The following is an 18,443-nucleotide window of genomic DNA, read 5'->3' on the forward strand; positions in this document are numbered from 1 at the left end:
TCGTAAGACTATGGCAAGTCTACGAGTTACTCATTTGTCTATGGTACATGAGTTGAGATCATTACATGCCAGCTTAGAGATTAATGATGAGGGGCAGACAGCAATTGCATGGCATGTACAACCAGTGTTGATTGATTAAATCAGAATGGCTGCTCAGAATGATGAAAGGTATCAGAAGCTGTTGGAAGAAGTTAGGCAGGGCAAAAAACCAGAATTCTCAATAAGAGATGATGGTCTACTGCTATACCAAGGTAGAATGTGTGTTCCTAATGATATTGATTTGAGGTAGATCATTTTAAAATAAACACATGAGTCTCCTTTTGCCATGCACCTTGGTGGCACGAAAATGTATAGAGGGCTAAAGGAGCATTACTGGTGGATGGTATGAAAAGAAATGTGGCAGAGTTTGTTTCTAAATACCTAACTTGTCAGCAAGTAAAGGCAGAGCATCAAGTACCTGTTGAGTTGTTACATCCACTACCAGTACCAGAATGGAAATGGGAGGGAATAACGATGGATTTCGTAATGGGACTTCCAAGGACATAGACGAGTCATGATGCAGTATGGGTCATTGTTGACAGACTGACCAAGTCTGCTCATTTTCTGCCAGTTCGGATGGACTACAATTTAGAAAGATTGGCCAAATTGTACATTGATGAGATTGTAAGACTGCATGGAGTGCCAGTATCCATTGTATCAGACAGAGATCCTAGGTTCACTTCTAGATTCTAGGGTAGTCTTCAAAGAGCTCTAGGAACTAGATTGAACTTCAGTACTGCCTTCCACACACAGACAGATGGCCAGTCTGAGAGGGTAATTCAGATCTTGGAGGACATGCTACGGGCTTTTGTGATTGAGTTTGAGGGCAGTTGGGACACACACTTGCCTTTGATTGAGTTTACTTACAACAACAGCTTCCAATCAAGCATTGGGATGCCTCCATTTGAAGCTTTGTATGGCAGAAAATGTAGAACCCCATTGTGTTGGGATGACGTGGGTGAAAAAAAGATGATTGGGCTAGAAATTATTCAACAAACTAAAGAGAAAATCAGATTGATCAGAGATTGACTTAAGACTGCATTAGACCGTCAGAAGTCCTACATTGATCAGAAGAGAAGGGATGATGAGTATGCAGTGGGTCAGAAAGTATTCCTCAAGGTTTCCCATTAGAAGAGAATTATGAGATTCGGCAGAAAGGGGAAACTGAGTCCTTGTTTCATTGGGCCATATGAGGTTCTGGAAAGAGTGGGTCCTTTGGTATATCGTTTGGCACTACCTCCAGAGTTGGAGAAGATACATAATGTCCTCCATGTGTCTATGTTGAGGAGGTATCGATCAGACTCTTCTCATGTACTACCAGTAGAGGAAATTGAAGTGAATCCAGACCTCACATATGAGGAAGAACCCATAGAGATTCTGGCTTATGAGGTGAAGCAGCTACGGAACAAGCAAATACCGTTAGTGAAAGTGCTGTGGAACTATCATTCGAGCCAGGAGGCTACTTGGGAATGAGAATAGGACATGAGGAGACAGCATCCACAGCTATTCAGAGATTAATACCAGGTAAAATTTTGAGATGAAATTTTTTTTTTTTTTTGGGGGGGGGGGGGGGGGAATTGTAACACCCCTATTTGCATAGCCTGGTATATTTCACTATTCTAGTGACCAGAGTCAGTCCGGACAATTAAGGGGATTAGAACCACACTTAAGACACCTAGATAAGCTATAAACACAAATAATTAGTAATTGCCAATTAGTTAAGTATAAATAAGAAAAACAGAACATAAGAAGTTAAATGAGTCGAGAGTCACAGCGATGGGTGACCTTCTCGGGAAGGATAGCGAAGTCAATTTAAACTCAAATTTCGAACCGTAAAATGTGACGCTGCAATCTTTAGGACCATTACGAACACAGTGGAAAAGAGAAAATCATGAAAAAGAACTGTTAAGCCAGTCAAATAATTAGGTCAGGGAGCCGAAAGAAATATTGAATTATTTGCAAACCGTGTTGAACCAATGAGGGGCAATTTGGTCAATTGACCCCGAGAGCTGACTCCTGACCTAACTGTCAAATAAAATCAGAGAAAAGAAAATTTCGGGATCAAAAATTAAATTAAAGAACTAATAGAAAAATAAATGAAAAAAAATGAAAAAGTGAAGGGAGATGACATCATGCATGACGTCATGCATGATGCCATAAATATTATAATTAATAAATTTAATTAATTTGATTTTTTGTTCTTCCATAGGAAAAAAGACATAAAAAAAAGAACAAAAAAAGAAATAAAAGTCCTTATTGCCGTGACATATCCCTCTCCCAAACTCTCTCACACAACTCCATTGAAGCACTAAACTAAGCTTCATAAACCTTAAATTCTACCATAGAAACCTTACTCTCCAATATTAAATCTTGTAGTTATACCTTGATAAGGAGCTTGACAACAAAAAGAAAAAGAAAGGAAGAAGTTTAGAAGGGAAAAAAAAATTATGCATAAAAGGTTAGTTGAGTTCTCTTTTTGTATCTTTACATATATACTTAGGCAACTTGATGGAGTGATGATTTCTTGAAAAATGAAACAAAATGATATGTTTAATAACTATATGAAATTTGATCAGCTATGAGTGGTTAGGGTTTGGTGTGCTTTAACCTAATTGAATATGAATTCTAAGGTTAGTGAAGTTATATGTATGTTTAAAGTATTGTAATTGCATGAATTCAAACAATTAGTGTAGTTACGGTTTTGGCACCTAGGGTTTAGGGGCAAAAATTTGGAGAAATGGTGAAATGATGTATTTGATCTAGTTTGAAGTGAGAAACGGTCATTTGTGACCAAATGAAGTGTGTTGGAAGTGTTGGAGTTGAGGTTAAATTCGGATTCAATGTGGTCATGCTGCTAGCAACAAGACCAAGGTCCCTTTGAGGGACCAAAACTAAAAATTTACAAGTCCAATTGGTATGAGACCAATTGGGAATGAAAATAGACACTAAATGACACAATTTTCATTTAGGAACCATGCTCAAAAAGTGACCAAAACTTAGTGAACAAATTGACCAAATCCGGAAATTCTCAGTCTGCCCTGTACAAAATGACCAAATGAATAGTGTTTGTTCATTTGACCATAACTTGAGGTAGGCAGGTCTAAATGACCTGAAATTTTACCAGTGGACAGACGAGATATAGACCTAAAACTTTCATGAAGAACACAAACCCAAATTATGTCATTAACCAAGTCATTTGGCCACCCAAATTTGGTAACCTAAAACTGCCAGAACTAAAATTTCCCCAGAAAATCTGGGTTAAGTCCAATCCGGCAGCCATGGTTCAAATGGCTATAACTTGAGCTACAAAACTCCAATTGGAGTGATTCAAAAAGGAGAATAAACTTAAGACAATAGAGAACATTTTCTATGAAGAAAGTTTTGCCAAATTCAAACAGAAAAATAACCAATGGAACAGTGCAACTTAAGACACCAAAACTGAAAGTTTGCAAATTTGCCTAAAAGACTTAGAATTTGAGTAAACAACCAAAACCAACAAATTTAGTGACCAAAATGTGGTATGTGGGTGAAGTTGGAATTCTCATACCTATTAAGCCTTCGAAAGTCAACAAATTGACTTGAATAGTATAGTGAATAGTAACCCCGAAACACAAAATTTTAAAAATGTTGAGTTTAGCACATTAGAGCTAGGTAAAAGTGAAATTATATTTTTTTTTTGGATTTATGCTAAGTTATGGTACTGAAACACTGTGAAACTGTGTGTTTCAGTTAAAAAGAGCACCGAGAAAGAACCCGAGGAATCGAGTCAAGGCCAAGAGGCGACTCGCTTAAGGTTTGTGCACAACGTATAACTTTTGTAAATTATCTTCTGCATATTGTTTTGAATAATGTGTAATATTAAATTGTGACATTGTTATAATGCTTTTGATTTAAATTGTTGAAAGTTATTTGTGTATATTTTAAATAACAATGTTTAGTAAATTGTTAAGATAAGTTTTCAAACCACAGTGTCATGACCATATATTTAAACACCTCGCTAGCATGACTAGTGGGGGTAATCAGTTTGGAATTTTGATTCCTTCTCTGGCTGAAGTGTTGAGGTGTGTGCTAGTAGAAGAAGAAATTGAATGGATATCTATATATTTGAGCTAGCTAGCCTTGTGATGTGACTTCTCCTTAGCCTCTGGCTATTAAGATTATATTTGTTTCGAATGGCATGATATAACTGTGGGTTTTATGAAATGTGTTTTGGCACTTCGAAATGAACTTGTTTGGATTAAAATCTCATGATTCATGTTTTGTATTAAATTCTCATGTTCAGTTCAATTTTTGAATAAATGTGATTTAAATTCTACATAAAGATTATTTTAGTATGTTGTGCACCACTGAGTCCTAGTACTCAGCGATAGCTGTTATTGCTGTCGCAGATATAGAGACTAGAGGAGCAACAGATTGAGCTTCTGAGGACAGAGGAGATTCCTGCTTTGAAGCTATCAGGTATAAATTATACCCTGAATCTAAATATTTATTTTGATGTTTGTGATGCACATAAATGTATGGACATGTAAAATGGGTCTTGAGCAGCTTATACAAAGTTTGTATAAAGTTTGTAATAAAATTTAGCTTGAATTTCTTTTAATATAAATTTTTGCAATGATGTATATAAATTACTTTGTCATTAATGAAATATGAATGGTAGTATTTTATTTTGAATTGAATGAAATTCATTAATGGTATTTGATGATTGTTGGATATTGAAAATGGTGGATTTGAATTTTGGAAGTTGATAATGTGATGAAATTGATTGAGATTGATTGTGAAATTGAAGTAGTTATTGAGAAAAATTATTGAAAGTGCCTTTTTTTTAGGTATTTGAAGAACTATTTTCTCAAAATACAGATGGCACTTTGCCGAAATTTTTATAAAATTTACGGAGAAATAAAGTGGGCTAAAAATTTTAACTAGTTTTCAACTTTAATTAAATGATTTTAATATCTACTAGAAAATGCTCACCACAATTAAAAGTAAGAAAATTGTTTTAAAATCCCTTGTAGGGTACTTAATGAGTTATCGGTAGGTGAAGTGCGGTAGTTTATTAGGTATTTTACGGGATCATGTTATGCCTTACAGAGGGGTAAGGTGTGACATTATGGAACTGTTTAATGACTGTAAAAGTCTATTGACTTTACTGAGAAATAGCGATTGTGAAATATTTGAGATTTTGATATTATCATATTAAACTATTTTCAACAGGTTTGGAAGGACAATTTGTCTGAAATACAGATGGCACCTTGCCAAATTTTTATTACCAATCTTGAAACATTGATTTTATCAAGGTATGAAAATAGTATCAGCATGATATGAATATTACATAAAAGACTTCTTAAAATCAAATTGAGCTCAGGAAATGAAATAATCATAGACTAGGTGTTCCAGCACGCTGTGTAGCACGCCTTGCTCGGCTATTCTGTAGATGGGTGAGAGGTGTTATCGATCAGATTCAATACCATTGTATGAAGATGAAGGAAGATCTTGTAGAGGTTTATACAATTCAAGAAAAGTCGCAAAAAAGAAAAAGAAGGAACTGCTGTAATTGCAATGGATCATGGTGTTGATGGGGAATGCTTGAATGTGGATGATGATAAGGAAAAGGAAAAATATCCATTACAAGATAAGTGGTTAATGGATTCTACTTGCCCATTTCATATTTGCTCAAAGAAGGAGTAGTTGGATGTGATTGAAGAAAAGAATGGAGAAAAAGTGAAGCTATCTAATGGGAACAATATGGAAGTTGAAGGTATTGGAAAAGTGAAGATCAAGCTGCAAGGTGATCAAGTAAAAGTGTTCGATGAAGTGAGATATATTCTTAAATTTGAAAGGAACTTAATTTCCTTGGGTAAATTGAATTCTTTGGGTTATGGGTGTTCGATTCATGGTAGAGCCATGAAAGTTAGCTGAGGTGCTCTTGTGATCATAAGGGGTGAGAAGATTGGTACAAAGAATCTCTACAAATTGGAAGGAAGCATATTGATTGGAAGAATGCAAGTGGAAGCAAGAGGCAACATCAATAATCAAGAGTATAAGGAAGTACCCAAGAGAAAATTGACTTTTGCCGAAATTGTGAAGACTAATTCCATTTAACTTAGAGGTGGAGATTGTTAAAGTTCAAGTCCAATTGGAATTACGAAGTATAATTAATTTAGGAAGTACAATTAGTTTAGGAAGTTTAGTAGAATTTAAATTATAAAGTTTAATAATTAGAGTCTTAAAAAGATTAGGTTTTAGTAGTCTATATATATGTGCAGTTGGTTGGCCATTATATGGAATGTATTGGAGAGAGCCCACAAAGTGGAGAGGTGTGTTGAATTCCATGAGTTTTATTTGAGTGATTTTGAGGGTGAAAAAAATAATTAGTGATTGTAATTATTTTTCCTTGATAGTAGATTTTTTTGGTGGAGTACGCTTACGCTGAACCACGTTAAATTTTGTGTTCTTTATTTTATGTGGGTGTGATTTTTCACAACAGTTTTTAAATGAATTACAGATTCAACAGCCATTCTTAAACTTTGGTAGTTGAATATGGACTTTTTAAGAACATTCATCTTACTGCCAAGTTTGGCAGCCAAAATTTATGAATTGGCAGCCGATGCTAGGTTTCTTTTATGGTTCTCGTAAGGGTAAGTTAGCCAGCCAAAAGTTATGGATCGATGGCCAAATCTTATAACTGACATCTAGATTCCTACTTCAACTAATCCTCTCCCAAAAAAAAAATAGCACTTAAAGTTTCATCACATGGATTATTCACATTTGCATGCACACCTACACAAACACATATATAAAGGAGTGGAAGCGTGAATAAAAGGCATTAGAACCTTGAATTTCAAAAATCATTTCTAAGGTTACATGCACCATACCAAGTGTTTTGTGAATCTAATCAATTTCCAATACCCAATTGCATACCAAAACATATTTCAGTATGCATTAAATTTTCATTTGCCATTAAAGATTATGAATTAAGATTTAATTTAATTAAACCCTAACTAAAAGAGGGATTTTTTAGGTACTAACCTCTTGATTCACAATTGAAGTCTCTTAGGATGTACTTAGGACCCCAAATGTTGTCCGTCTAGTTTGTTCACCACAAGCACACACCAAAGTTTAAATGGCAGCCCCTAGATTGGCTTCTCAAGCCTTGTCAACCAATTATGAGATGAAGTTTATGCTTGGTGAAGGTTGTATGAATGTATTGGGTGTTAGAAATACTTTTTAATAATTTTAATTCAAGAGGAAATCAAAGTTTTTTCATTTGAATCAATTGAGAAATTGAAGAGGAGAAGAAGACTCCATGTTGCTATCCAACATAGGAGAAAAGAGAGAGTGGCTGATTTTTCTTTATAACCTTTCTTTATACACTTAGGTAAAACCCTAACTCCCTTGCCACATGTCATCATAAGATCCCATCTTGTTATTATTTGATTTAATCCTATGAAGCCAAGTGTCAGGCTCCATTTAAATTATGACATGTGGTCTTTCATCATAGGAAGACAAGTGGCAAGATCATATGGTGCCATGTGTCACCATCTCATGGTGCCACATGTCACTATGTGAAAGACCAATTTGCCCTTACTCTTTAATTTGAGTTCTCAACCCAAAATCATAATTTCCCCTCTTTAAATCAATTTATATCAAATATAAATTAATTAATTAATTAATCTTCGTTAATTAATTTCTCATAATTAAATTCATATTTAATCAAATTAAATATAAATTTAATTTATACTATACATCCAATAACCTAGATTTAGTTTCAAGTCATGCTAGGGACTTTGCAATCTTATTGCAAATCAAACCTCTTTAATTAATTAATTAAATCTTTAATTAATCAATTAAACCACATTTTAAATGGTGATTAGCTTGTGTAGATGTGTGACTTACTAGGCTCATTACTTATTAGCAATGAGAAATGATATTAACTCTTAATATCATTAGAACTCTTTTTTACCGTAAATGATTTCTCTAAATCATTTCAAGCATCTCATAGACCATGATTGTGACACCCCTTACCCGTCTACAGTGTAGCCGAGCAAGTTATGCCACTCAGTGTGTCGGAACACCAATTCATGTTTCAATTTCAATTAATCCCTTTTAATTCATTTATTTATAATTTTTGAAAAATTTAAATTTTTCCGCAAATTTTATAGAAAATCTGGCAGAGTGCCGGCTATAAATTGGAAAAATAGTTCTTCTGAACCTGTTAAAAACACTCCCAATAGTATCATCACATTATTCTCAATCAACCTCCAATATATTCTCAACAATTTCTCAATTCACTTCAGTATCTCAAAATTCAATTCAATTCAAAACACAGTCAACTCAATGAAAAATGCTCAATTTATTACTGAACATATTTCATAGATACTTACATCAAAAGCATAATTACATGAATTTATAATATACATTACAGAAGGTTACAAAATACAAAATATCAAAATATCAAAATATCAAAATATCAAAAGTGGCCTAATGTCCTACCAAATGCACTGCAATATGAGGTGACTCTGAACTCTGAGTGCAGATATGAAGGCTCACCCTGTATGAGGCCTGCTGGATGAAGGAACGGAAGCGTGAAAAACACAAGATTATACCATTGAATTCAAAAATTTTCACCTAGGGTCACATGCACCATGCAAGATTTATTTTTATCTATTTAATTTCAATGATAAACAACATATTAAAACTCTTTTAATATGTTTTTGGATCTGTATTTGCCATTTAAGATTTTAAAATTAATCAGATTAATTTTAGAACCCTAGATTAAATCAAGAACGATTACACTAACCTCTTGATATGCTGCAGCGTGTCTGCGCCTTTGAGTCGTCTTGAGGACACGGATGTTGTCCCTCTAGCTTGTCCACACCAAGAACACCTATGGCAGCCCTTGAACAGCTTCTAAAGCCTTTTCTATTAATTAGAAATTTAAGTTCTGCCTTTTAAGAGATAAGAGATGTAAATAGGACACTAGAAACAATTTCTAGTGTCCTTAATTCAAGAGATTGATGGCTAATCTCTTTGAATTGATGAGAGATGAAGAGAAATAGCTGGAGAGGCTCAAAGTGGCGTGACATATGAGAGGAGAGGCTGCTGGTTATGTTTTCTTTTCATAACCACACTTAAATAGCTAGGTTAACACATTAAACCCTAGCCACATGTCACCTTTTGATTAGCTCTAGGTTTAAGTGACCCAATCACATTGTGCCAAGTGTCAAACCTATATTTAATCTTGATTTTAATCATCTTACATGATTAAAAAACATTTGGCAAGCTTATGTGTTATGCCATGTGTCACCATCTCATGGTGCCACGTGTCACACTGTGAAATGACCAAAATGCCCCTGTGTCTTAATTTTGAGTTCTTAACCCAAAATAATTATTTTCTTCTTCTAATTAATTTATATCAAATATAAATTAATTAATTAATCTCTCATCAATTAAATTCATATTTAAACACTTTAAATATAAATTTAATTTATACTACACATCCAATAATCTAGATTTGGTTTCAAGTCATGCTAGGGACTTTGCAATTTAATTACAAACCAAATCTATTTAATTAATCAATTAAACTCTTTAATTAATTAATTAAATCATATTTAAATAGGTGATAACTTGTGTATGTGTGTGACTTACTAGGCTCATCACTAATTGGCAATGAGACATGATATCAACTCTTAATATCATCAGAACTCTTTCTTACCATAAATGATTTCTCTAAATCATTTTATGAACCTCATAGACCATGGTTAACACCTAGCATAGCATGCCATGGCCACCCAATTAGTAATAAGATTTACCTTAAATGAACCTATAATCATATGTTACCATGCACTAGAATCTCTCTGTTACAAAATCCCAACTCAATTTGAGTCATGGTTTATGTCAAACTCCATTTGCTATGAATATTATGTTCTCTTTTAATTCCAGTTCTTGATTAAAAGATTTTTCTCATCAGAAACTCTTTTCTGAATAAATCTATCTGTCCTGGCCAGGAACTTGAAACATCAAGAACAATTAAATGAACATAGGATTTTAACTCTATTTACTTAGAGGAACAGATTCCATCTTGATCAACACCTACCTCCATATATAACTAGCAGGAGACAACACATGCCCATATACCCATACATAGTACAAGTATGAAAGAAGTATCAAACTCAAACTACCTATATACAAGATAACTGTGCTATCTCAGGTCTAAAGATTATATGCACTGATATGATTTATGACAAAACATTGACAAGAGTAAACTCCATGTGCTTGTCATAAGTGTCACTGGTTCGGCCTACTTATCATTTATAAGTGCCTATCAAGTTTGTTATATGGCATGAGACTCACCATTCCATCTTATTTATATCTCATATAAATAACTTGGGAACAAACATGAATACAATCTTTCTGGATAAGTCATGTCCTTATTATGAAGTATCCTCGATTGTGAACCTATTTATGATACTTTGTGCTAGAAATATTGTCACTCATATTCTTAACAACTTAAGAATAATATTTCTAACAAAATATCAATGGACCTTTTCTATTACACATAAATATATTATGTAAACGGAAAAGTGGAAATGCCTTTTATTATTAAAAATATGTACAAGATACATACTAAATGATATGCTCTAGGGCATACTACTAACAATCTCCCACTAGCACTAGAGCCATTCATTACAATACCTTAGACCCATCTTCTCAAGATGTCAGTCTAACTGAGCTTGTGACAAAGGCTTAGTGAATGGATCAGCTGGTTTTTCAGCTGATGTTATTTTTCTGCATGGCTATATCGCCTTGCCCAACTATATCTCTGATAATGTGGTAGTGCCTTTCTATGTGTTTGGATTTCTGGTGAGACCTTGGTTCCTTAGCCTGTATGACTGCTCCATTGTTGTCACAGTGTAATGGAACTGCTGACTCAATGGAAGGAACTACTGTAAGTTCTGTCACGAACTTCTTTATCCAAACAGCTTCCTTTGCAGCATCTGATGCAGCAATATACTCAGCCTCAGTAGTGGAATCTGCAGTCGTGCTCTGTTTGGAACTCTTCCAACTGACTGCACCTCCATTACAAATGAACACATATCCAGAGGTAGACTTTCTATCATCGATATCTGATTGGAAATCAGAATCAGTATAACCATCCAATTGCAAGTCTCCACCTCCATAAATCAAGAATAAATCCTTAGTTCTTCTCAAGTACTTAAGGATATTCTTGACAGCTATCCAGTGTTCCAAACCTGGATTGGATTGATACCTGCTAGTCAAACTAACAGCATATGCGATATCCGGCCTAGTACATAACATTGCATACATTAAACTTCCAATAGCCGAAGCATATGGAATCCTGGCCATCTTATCTCTTTCTTCAGGTGTCTTTGGAGACATCTCTTTAGAAAGGTGGATACCATGTCTCACTGGTAACAATCCTCTCTTGGAATCAAGCATGTTAAACCTCTTTAACACCTTTTCCAAGTATAGACTTTGGGATAAACCAATTATTCTTTTCGCTCTATCTCTATAGATGCGAATCCCAAGAATATAGGTTGCCTTTCCTAAGTCTTTCATGGAGAATGTATTTGACAATCATACCTTTATAGTCGTCAACATACCTGTGTCATTACCCATCAACAGTATGTCATCCACATATAAGACAAGGAAAGTGATAGCACTGTCACTAACCTTCTTATATACACATGGCTCATCCTCATTTTTGATAAAACCAAAGGATTTAATGGCTTCATCAAAACGGATGTTCCAACTCCTCGAAGCTTGTTTCAACCCATAAATGGATCGCTTTAGCTTGCATACCTTGGAACCATCTTGGGATTCAAATCCCTTAGGTTGTTCCATGAAAATGTTTTCTTCAATGTATCCATTGAGAAAAGCTGTTTTGACATCCATCTGCCAAATCTCATAATCATAGTATGCAACTATTGCTAATAAAATCCTAATTGATTTAAGCATGGCAACAAAGTAGAAAGTCTCCTCATAGTCGATTCCTTGCCTTTGGCGAAACCCTTTTCGCTACTAGCCTTGCCTTATAGGTCTCTACCTTTCCATCGTAACCAATTTTCTTCTTGAAAACCCATTTGTTTCCTATAGGTACAATACCTTGGTGGGTCAACAAGATCCCAAACTTGATTCTTATACATGGAATCAATCTCGGATTTCATAGCATCAATCCATTTTGAAGAGTCTATATCTGATATAGCTTCTTCATAGGTAAGAGGATCATCCCCATGATCTACTTCTTCATGAGTAGACAACTCTTGTTCTTCTTCATGAAGAAAACCATATCTCATCGGTGGGTGAGATACCAGTTGTTCTACGAGGAGCAGTTGTAGATGTTTCATCAGCGGGTATAGGTTGACTAGATGGATCTATATCCATCCGATGCATTGGTTGGTCGAATTCTCCAATTCTAACTCTATTTGCCTTCCTTTGCCTCCTTCTTGAACAAACGTTGTTCAAGAAATGTGGCATCTCTACTTATCACAACCTTTTTGAAGTAGGCAAATAAAAATAATATCCAAAACTATCTTTTGGATATCCAACAAATCGACCTCTTTACGATCTGGTCTCCAATTTATCGGTGTTGACTTTTTAATATAATTTGGACAACCCCAAATCTTAACATGCTTAAGACTTGGTTTTCTTCCATGCCATATCTCATAAGGTGTGGAAGAAGCGATTTTGATGGAATCCTATTCGAATATACAAAGTGATTTTAATGCAAATCCCCAAAGAATATTGGCATATCGGTATAGCTCATCATACTACGTACCATATCCAATAGGGTACGATTTCTCCTTCGAGATACACCATTCGGTGTGGCGTTCTGGAGAGTCGGCTAAGAAACAATGCCATGCTCTCTCAAGTATTCATCAAATTCGATTACTCAAATATTCACCTCCACGATCTGATCGAAGAGCTTTAATACTCTTTCCTGTTTGATTTTCTACTTCAGATTTAAATTCTTTGAACTTTTCAAAGGATTCATGTTTGTATTTCATCAAATACAAATACTCAAATCTCGATTTATCATCAGTAAAGGTAATAAAATAATGAAAGCCCCCTCTAGCCATTTCTTTAAATGGACCACATACATCACTATGTATTAGCTCCAAAATATTTTCAGCTCTTAGCCCTTGTCCAACAAAGGGTGATCTAGTCATTTTGCCCTGAAGGCAAGATTCACAAGTTGGAGTAGGCTTAGAGCCCAATGAGGATAAAATCCCCATTTTCTCCAATTTTGTAATCCTATCTTCTACAACATGACATAACCTTAAGTGCCAAATATATTTTGAACTTGAGTTGGTTTTCACCATGGCATTGCATTCATTTAGATTGCTATACTCTGGCTAGTGGAAACACTTTCTTACTGGCAATGGAAACACTTTCCTGTTAGCAATGGAAACACTTTCCTGTTGGCAGTGGAAACACTTTCCTTTGCCTTTGTCAGCTTTGGTCTTCCCTTTCTGTTTAGCTATTTTCTTGGAAGGACCAGGAATCTGAAGTTTCTTTTTCTTATTGCCCTTCTTCTTGTTGGACTTTCCAGCGGAAGAAGATGCAACCAAAGCTACCTCTTTTCCTTTATTGCCCAACATATTCTTTTGGTCAATAACCAGCATGTTGAGTAAACCAGCTAAGGTGCATTCCTGTTGAGTCATATGGAAATTTGTCACAAAATTCCCAAAAGACTCAGGAAGGGACTGAAGGATCAAATCCGTCTGTAGTTGGAAATCCATGTTGAAGTCAAGATGTTCCAACTGCTCAATCAGCCGAATCATCTTGTGGACATGATCCCCAACATTACATCCCTCGGACATCCTCATACGGAATAATTTGTCTAGATATCTCATACCTAGCATTCCTCTTGCTCACCATACAACTCTTGTAGGTGAAGGAGGATCTCACTCGCACTCTGCATGTTCTCATGTTGCTTCAGAACTCATTACTCATGGAAGCAAGCATGCAACACTTAGCTCTCATATCATGCTCCTTCCACTTGTCCAAAGTTTCATGTTCCTCTTGTGTTGCCTCTGGAGGTAAGGGACCAGAACATTTGAATCTAGAACATATCCTATATGTTCAAGGTTGAGACAAGTTTCAAATTTGTTAGCCAATCGCATGATTAGGTCCTGTCAACCTATTGCGATCAAGTATGCTTGCAAGGATATTGGATGGTGGTGGTTGTTTTGTGCTCATTATTATCAGAAAATTAATTGCAGAAATAACCAGATTAATTAGTAAATGTATCATGTAATTAACCAAAATGATTATGGTCTTTTAATCAAATTGGTCCTCCCACTAACTTAGCAAATCCTACACTTCCAAAGTAGAAAACGGAAATCCTAGTTGGATGGATTTCTAGTGGGTGATTGAATTCTTATAATTCTATTGATCATCCTCAGGTACATCCATTATTGGAATTACAATAAACTATAAGTGAGCAACTCCTTGCCCATCACATCTCATGTGAGGTTCAATCCTTTACCTAGCCCCTAATGCTCAAAATCTCAGGTACATCCATTATTGACTTATCTTGCATTAGTTAAGTTGATCCCATTGAGCCAGTAATTACGCAAATAATTTTAATGTCCTCAGGTACATCCAATATTGGCCACTAAACCATTTACATATTTACAACATCTCATGCTTAACAATTATTCTTAAGAAAATCTCTTAAATAAATTGCATCTTATGCAACTATTTAAAATTTCTTAAAATAATTGCCCCAATGGAGGGCTTATGTTATAATTACTTTAATTATACCATTTCCAACTTAATAATTTGTTTGGAAGATTTTATAGCCATCCTAATTACTATTAAGGTCTCACTTTGCACATTATCCATTTAGCATGCATATATCATATAATTGCATACATTCTAATACATCTCATGCATTCATGGATAAGCAGTAAATATGGTATGATCATGGACTTTCTAAGGGATTCAATTCTGAGCCACCAAGAATTGAATCAGGGCATTCCTAGGTGCATTTCATTCATTCATTTTACAAGAGTTGCTGAGTACATAATCAACACTTGATATTGAATTCCTCCCACTGGTCCCACCAATGCTCTTGACCTCCTTGAACTTCTTGCAATCCAATATTACAGAGTAATCCTTGGCATACCAAGGCGAATTTACAAGAACTTAAATAAATGAAATTACAACCCAAAAAATATTACAAACTTAATAATACATGCCCAAAATAAATTAAAATAAATTAATTAATTTACAATCCCAAAGAAACATAAAAGAAATAAATCCAATCACATTGGTCTTTTATAGTCCATGATCATCCATCATGCATATCACTATTTAACAATTAAATAAAACATACATACTTAAATTAAATTGAATATCTCATATTCAACTTAAAAATCCAGATTTGAATATGATTCAAATAAATTTAAAAATTCAGATTTGAATCTCATTCAAACAAATTTAAAAATTCAGATTTGAATCACATTCAAACAACTTCAAAAATTCAGATTTGAATCACATTCAAACATTTTTTAAAAAATCAGATTTGAATCACATTCAAATATTTTTTAAAAAATCAGATCTGAATTTTATTGAATCAATTTTAAAAAATCAGATTTAAATATGATTCAAACAACTTTAAAAATTCAGATTTGAATCACATTCAAACAATTTTTAAAATTCAGATTTGAATCACATTCAAACAATTTTTAAAATTCTGATTTGAATCATAATTTAATTGTGTGATTAAAACAACTAATTAAACACTTTAATTAGTCAAAGAATAGGCCTTAGATCATACAACAATTGCAGAATTAAAAGTCAAACCTTGAACCACCCATGGAACCATTGTTGCCGCCACCAATGGTGGCTTCACCATGTGTGCCGCCACACCTCATGATCCAACCAGCAATGAATCTCTTGATCTCATGATCAAACACACAATTAAATTATATAATCAACAATCTAAATGGAAAATATAGTGGCTCTGATACCAATTGAAGGAATGGAAGCGTGAAAAACACAAGATTATACCATTGAATTCAAAAATTTTCACCTAGGGTCACATGCACCATGCAAGATTTATTTTTATCTATTTAATTTCAATGATAAACAACATATTAAAACTCTTTTAATATGTTTTTGGATCTGTATTTGCCATTTAAGATTTTAAAATTAATCAGATTAATTTTAGAACCCTAGATTAAATCAAGAACGATTACACTAACCTCTTGATATGCTGCAGCGTGTCTGCGCCTTTGAGATTCGTCTTCAGGACACCAGATGTTGTCCCTCTAGCTTGTCCACACCAAGAACACCTATGGCAGCCCTTGAACAGCTTCTAAAGCCTTTTCTATTAATTAGAAATTCAAGTTCTGCCTTTTAAGAGATAAGAGATGTAAATAGGACACTAGAAACAATTTCTAGTGTTCTTAATTCAAGAGATTGATGGCTAATCTCTTTGAATTGATGAGAGATGAAGAGAAATAGCTGGAGAGGCTCAAAGTGACGTGACATATGAGAGGAGAGGCTGCTGGTTATGTTTTCTTTTCATAACCACACTTAAATAGCTAGGTTAACACATTAAACCCTAGCCACATGTCACCTTTTGATTAGCTCTAGGTTTAAGTGACCCAATCACATTGTGCCAAGTGTCAAACCTATATTTAATCTTGATTTTAATCATCTTACATGATTAAAAAACATTTGGCAAGCTTATGTGTTATGCCATGTGTCACCATCTCATGGTGCCACGTGTCACAATGAAATGACCAAAATGCCCCTGTGTCTTAATTTTGAGTTCTTAACCCAAAATAATTATTTTCTTCTTCTAATTAATTTATATCAAATATAAATTAATTAATTAATCTCTCATCAATTAAATTCATATTTAAACACTTTAAATATAAATTTAATTTATACTACACATCCAATAATCTAGATTTGGTTTCAAGTCATGCTAGGGACTTTGCAATTTAATTGCAAACCAAATCTATTTAATTAATCAATTAAACTCTTTAATTAATTAATTAAATCATATTTAAATAGGTGATAACTTGTGTATGTGTGTGACTTACTAGGCTCATCACTAATTGGCAATGAGACATGATATCAACTCTTAATATCATCAGAACTCTTTCTTACCATAAATGATTTCTCTAAATCATTTTATGAACCTCATAGACCATGGTTAACACCTAGCATAGCATGCCATGGCCACCCAATTAGTAATAAGATTTACCTTAAATGAACCTATAATCATATGTTACCATGCACTAGAATCTCTCTGTTACAAAATCCCAACTCAAGCTGGAGTCATGGTTTATGTCAAACTCCATTTGCTATGAATATTATGTTCTCTTTTAATTCCAGTTCTTGATTAAAAGATTTTTCTCATCGAAACTCTTTTCGAATAAATCTATCTGTCTGGCCAGAACTTGAAACATCAAGAACAATTAAATGAACATAGGATTTTAACTCTATTTACTTAGAGGCAGATTCCATCTTGATCAACACCTACCTCCATATATAACTAGCGAGCCAACACATGCCCATATACCCATACATAGTACAAGTATGAAAGCAGATCAAACTCAAACTACCTATATACAAGATAATCTGTGCTATCTCAGGTCTAAAGATTATATGCCTCGATATGATTTATGACAAAACATTGACAAGAGTAAACTCCATGTGCTTGTCATAAGTGTCACTGGTTCGGCCTACTTATCATTTATAAGTGCCTATTAAGTTTGTTATATGGCATGAGACTCACCATTCCATCTTATTTATATCTCATATAAATAACTTGGGAACAAACATGAATACAATCTTTCTGGATAAGTCATGTCCTTATTATGAAGTATCCTCGATTGTGAACCTATTTATGATACTTTGTGCTAGAAATATTGTCACTCATATTCTTAACAACTTAAGAATAATATTTCTAACAAAATATCAATGGACCTTTTCTATTACACATAAATATATTATGTAAACGGAAAAGTGGAAATGCCTTTTATTATTAAAAATATGTACAAGATACATACTAAATGATATGCTCTAGGGCATACTACTAACACTGGACTCCCCAGCTATGTCTCCAGTACCTGCGCGTCGCAAAAGCGATGCGCTAAGCAATTCTGCTTAGTGGTGACAATATAAAATAAAATAAAATAAAATAAATATGCAGAATGTATGTTTACATTTCTGGGTAGACTTAATTTCTAATATTTATTGCAGTATTATTCGATTTAAGTTTGGTAATATTTATTAACATATCCCGAGTAACCTATACTAGTCGACTGGACTGGATAAACGGGTAAACTGGTACTGGGTACTAAGTACCTCAGACCATCACACCATCGGTCACATTGTGTCTCCGATGTGCAACAGAA

Source organism: Hevea brasiliensis, chromosome 2, assembly GCF_030052815.1.
Source record: "Hevea brasiliensis isolate MT/VB/25A 57/8 chromosome 2, ASM3005281v1, whole genome shotgun sequence".
In the NCBI taxonomy this organism is placed as follows: domain Eukaryota; kingdom Viridiplantae; phylum Streptophyta; class Magnoliopsida; order Malpighiales; family Euphorbiaceae; genus Hevea; species Hevea brasiliensis.